Source organism: Euprymna scolopes, chromosome 6, assembly GCF_053919585.1.
Source record: "Euprymna scolopes isolate OS-2025 chromosome 6, ASM5391958v1, whole genome shotgun sequence".
Classification (NCBI taxonomy): domain Eukaryota; kingdom Metazoa; phylum Mollusca; class Cephalopoda; order Sepiida; family Sepiolidae; genus Euprymna; species Euprymna scolopes.
The window spans coordinates 58,049,033-58,054,590 of record NC_136487.1 but is presented as its reverse complement, the minus strand read 5'-3'; positions in this window follow the sequence as shown (position 1 = coordinate 58,054,590).

The following is a 5,558-nucleotide window of genomic DNA, read 5'->3' as shown; positions in this document are numbered from 1 at the left end:
GGCGCAACTTACTAGTTTAATAAACAATGATTTTCAACCACGTTAGAATCTTATTCTTAACGACTTACGGTAATGTACAATTAACATGATTTTATCAGTTTCCTTTAAAAGTTACATGCGCCCAAATATTAGTGAACACCTTCAATGTTTATTATCTTGTGGGAATCAAACAAGAATGGAAGATATAAACTTCTTTCCCTTATTTTATCTCTCGTTATTTCTGTTATTATATAAAAGTAACTTTTTATGTGTATGCGTGAGTTCCTTCCTCATAAGTCGGAAGCGGCTTATCCTATTTATTGCAAATTTCACACAAAACTCATTTATATGTTAGGCAGATTTCTTGTATGTATCAAACATAAAAAGAATACCCGATCTTAAAAATACTTCTTCTCTTTTATAGATAAAAATATATTAACTTTAGAGGGCAATGTTTTACGTTATATCAGACAAGGGAAATAATAAAATAGTTAGATATTATTATTCATCAAAAATAAAGATTTCTTGCCCGGAGATGGAGTTTGGTGGTAGAGCATAATCTCCTTTTCAAGCTCGGGTGTACCTCGCCGTTTAATTTTCTTTTTTTTTTTATTAATGTGTCAATTTAAGATATAAGAAGATATACCATTCAAAATCGCCGTAAATCATTTCTTCGTTGGCCTATTTTAAAACTAAACATTAATAAGAAGTTACTTTTCCAGAGTATTCCTCGTCAAGCCCAAATATCATCTTACGTTGTGTTGTGAACAAAGAAAAACGGACTTTCTTTGGCGACATTATCATTATTATGTTTTCATTTTTCTTATTTAGCAATTAAGTTATCCGGGCTAATTATACCTTGTATTATATAATAAGTGTTGTGTCTGTATCAATAACAACACGGACGCAGAAACTAAAGGTAAAACATATATATTAAGACGAAAATATAATACATATTTACAAAGGTGCAGTTGTACTGCAGTTGGAAGATTGTCCGACAGAGGGCGTGTTAAAGTCTTTCATGGAGCAACCGGTACATGCGTCTTACCTATCCGGCGTTCGAACACAGCTCTCCGGTCTTGCTGACTTGATACCTTTATCTATATCTTGTTCACCCACGTATGCATATTAGTGGGCGTCTCCACAAGAATAATCAACAGAGGTTTATTTTGTAATAATTCATACGCAATTTGCATAAATTAAAATAGCATGTTTAGGCATATTGTACGACCGGCAACGCCAGGCTTCCATCTAGTGTATATAAACATATATATTAACTTTAAATAAAATAGTTTATCAATTGTAGACAGTTAATGTAAACTACAGCATCTAAAAATAAATTCTTGAAATTAACCATTGCAATTAACTCAATAATAATTTTATTTTGAAAGGTGATACAAACGATTTCATGTAACTTGTTTATCATACCTTCATTTATATATATATATATATATATATATATATATATATATATATATGAGCTATACACCCACAAAAATCTGCATTGGAAATCGCCAGGCTTAGTAACGATTCTATCCATTGTTAAAGTGTATAGTCCAAAAATATAGATAGTATTTTATTTTCTTCACATCTGTAATTGCACTTGAAATGTAAAAATATCACCTTCGAAGTATTATTACTTTTCTAGGGGAGATTTGACATGAAGCAAGTAAATAAAACATAAACTACTTCTAACCTGACAAAAACCCTCTAGTCTATATATTTAAATAAACACAATAATAGTTAATAATAAATGTTTGTCAATTTTACAAAAAATGCGTTTAATTGATTTTCATAAACTTACATTTAAAAATCTGCATTTAAAAAACGCTTTTATCACGAAACAAATTTCTTCATATTATATATATGTGTGTGTGTGTGTTTCTGTGTGTATTTAGGTATTTATGTATGTATATATATATATATATATATATATATATAAATTATACAACTCAAATGACCTTGTAACGGGGGTTGTAAACCAACATCCGGTTTACGACTTCCGGTTGCGTATTCATACATAAGTATAAACCCATAACGTAATACGGAAATGATCAATGTAAAAAAGTGCAGAAAGTATTAAAAATTGTCTATTTGGATAATTTAAACGCGAAAAAAATTGAGACGCTTAAAACGTACGCAGTAAAACAATACTTTTTATTGTCTCGTTGATTATTTATTCGTAACGCAAATTAAAAAATAAACATATTCATAAATATATAACTAACGCGACAATAAAATGTATTGCTTTACTGATTACGTTTTAAGCGTCCCAATTGTTTTTTCACCGTTTAAATTATCAAAATGAATAATTGTTAACACATTCTGCATTTTATATCATTCATTTCCGTATTACATTTAAGTTATTTTAAGGCAATTTTCTTACAAATGAATCTATTTTACACGTTGATAACCATAAGAGCATTTTACAACGACGATTTACCCATCGCCTTCCTATTTTATGAATTTATTCTTGATTTTTAATACACCTTTCTAAAAAAAAAATCCTACATTTTCCTATAAACAACCATTATAAATAAATAGCTCCGAAAATATGTCTTGTTGATTTGCGTTGCAAATTAATAATCAATGCTACAATAAAACGTATTGTTTTACTGTGTACATTTTCAGCGTCCAAATGTTTTTTTTTTCGCATTTAAATTAAAAAATATATCTAAATTTGAATGTAAGATTAAGTATTATGGTATCTGTTCAGTGAACATTTACCTATAAGTATGGCAAACCACTTAACATTCAATGGTTGTGTTTTTTTTTCAAAATAAACAATTGTAAACAGAACGACTCATAGGAATATGTCTATATTCTTTTTTTCATTTTAATATACTTTCATAGAAATGTTTCTGTTATGTCACGAAAGCTAATTTCTTTATACATTAATTCCATAGCCAATATAACATACTGACCCAACGGGTCACGGCTAAGCTAGTTTAAATATATATATATATATATATATATATATATCTTGAGAAGAAACTGGATATTAAATGCTATCTCAGTTGAAACGTATGCACATATATAAAAAATAATATCTGTATATAAATAATAAATATGAGAGATATTCCAAATATAATGCCTTTTAATTCCATCCGAATAGATCAATGAAGAATGCAAATTGCATAGTTATTATAACTGTACTCATGCATTTGGAACCTGAAATTTAAATCTCTCTGTTTCAGATATTGACGCTGGCAGACTCTAAGCAACAAACCCCTGTCGTATACGTGAGAGATGCGTCATTTAATTTCTCCATGCAGGGAGAATTGATCTGATCAAAATCCACGGGCGTCTCTTTAATGTTGATGGGGTCGATGAATTGAGGATAGCACAGTTTCGGAGTGGGGTTGTTGACGCTGGAGTGAAAATAAATATATTAGTTAAAAAAAAAACGCCCTCCAGAGTTTCACGATCGGAGCATAGATAATGGTGGTGTCTAGGTAAAAGATAAATTCTGGAGAACTAAGTGTCACTTATTTAAAGGTACCATTCCCTTCTTCGTGGCTCTTCAATGTTTTAGGTTTGGAATTAAAACGTACTTTTTCGAACTCCCCCCCGTACTCCACATATAAATGTTTATACAAACAACGAAGATGTGTTATGTCCGAAGCCGTTTTTCAATTATTTCTATAAATATAAAAATCCCTTCAAGTGATAGTGCTAAATTTAGTCGTTGAATGTAATATTTTCCCCATGCTCATACACTCTTCTATTTGCGGAGAGTAGTGTAGTATATGTTCTGTAGTTATTAGACCATTTTTGTGGGTATTACTATTTAGTTTATCTGATCAAGACAGTGTATTTTCTGATCTAATAGTCCCAAGCATTTCTTCTCCCGTAATTTTTTTATTATCGCTTCTGTTGTCATTTGACAAGTCAACTAGGCGTTACCTTAGATTTGAAAGTAGAATGTGATGTAAATACTATCACTTACCGGGAGCTAAATATGCAACTCGGTGAAGTATATGTTTGCTAGTAGATGACTTAATGACGAATATTAGAATTCCAATAATTTTTAAAATACTCTTTGTGTAACATAGTTCCGTCAGCATTTGGTTGCTTCGATGGAGCGTGATGCCATATATATATATATATATATATATATATATATATATATATATATATATATATATATATATATATATATATATATATATATATATATATCGCTAATAAAAAAATAAATAATAATTCAACAATCTTACATGTATAAGTGATACGAATCGTGCATAAAATTGGCAAGAACCCCGTGGTCCCGCTCTAAAACGCCAGACTACTTATCGAGCCGTTGTAGGATAGATCCTTGTCAATAAAAGTCTAGCTATACTGATAATGAGTATACTCTGAAAGATGCATGTATATAGATTACTTACTTTTATACATGTAGTAATTATTAATTAATAATAAATAATTAATATTAAAAAAATAAAAATAAAAAAGTAAATACGTCCTAAAAATGTGGGCGAAGAAAAATGTAAACGAAGGGCAAATAACTCCGTTCTTATAATATAAACGTTTAGGGAGCGAAGTAATATAAAAGAAATTAATCACTAATAATAAATAAATAAAAATCCAACAAGCTATATATATATATATATATATATATATATATATATATATATATAGGTTGGAGATAAAAGGGAAAGTAAAATAAAAGAAAAAAATACCGACGCGTGTCGATTGGCAAGTTACGTTCGGTGAATAATTGAATAATGGAGGGAGCTTTCTCCTGAGACTTCTTTAAAAATTCGAACTTTCTATAAACAGTGCCAGAGAAATTTATAATATGCATTTTTCTGGTGTTGTTTACTGGTAGTCACTTTTTCTTTGTTCCTGAAATGAACAAAATTAATATCGTTTTACTTAACCAATAAATCTTTGTGTCGAGGTTATTATTTAAATAACGACTGTCTGTACATACAACGTTTAGGTTCATTATTGAGAACGAAAATATTTAATTTGTAACTGGTTTTGTCTACCTAACTTAAAAAAAAATATCATCAAATAAACAACGTATTGATAAGTTATTACTTTTTTAAACTACGTATTTTACTATTTATATCAAACATTATAGACCGGATAAAATTCATATGTCAAATTTACAATTTGCAATTGAAAAATAATCTCAGTTGATATATTTATTACAAGAAAACGAGTCATGTTTAAATCAACACAGATATTAATAAGGTTGCTAGTGATGCTTTTGAAACATTGGAATATATTAAAACTAAGCTCCAAATTGACAACCTAAAAAAATCTGACATAGCGAACAACAGAGGTAAACCGCTCATAATGCGAGACATTCTCTACTGCACCAGTTCAAATATTGTTCAAGAAAACCTGCCAGCAATGACAGCTGTCGGACAAACATTTTGCATACAAAATGAATAAATATAAAAGAAATTAAGAGGTAAAATGAGGAAAATGTCTTTTCCAAACAAGAATTGAATAATAATAATAATAATAATAATAATAATAATAATAATAATAATAATAATAATAATAATAATAATAATAATAATAAACAACAATGCAAGCAAAAAACAAAAAGTGAATATTTTTGT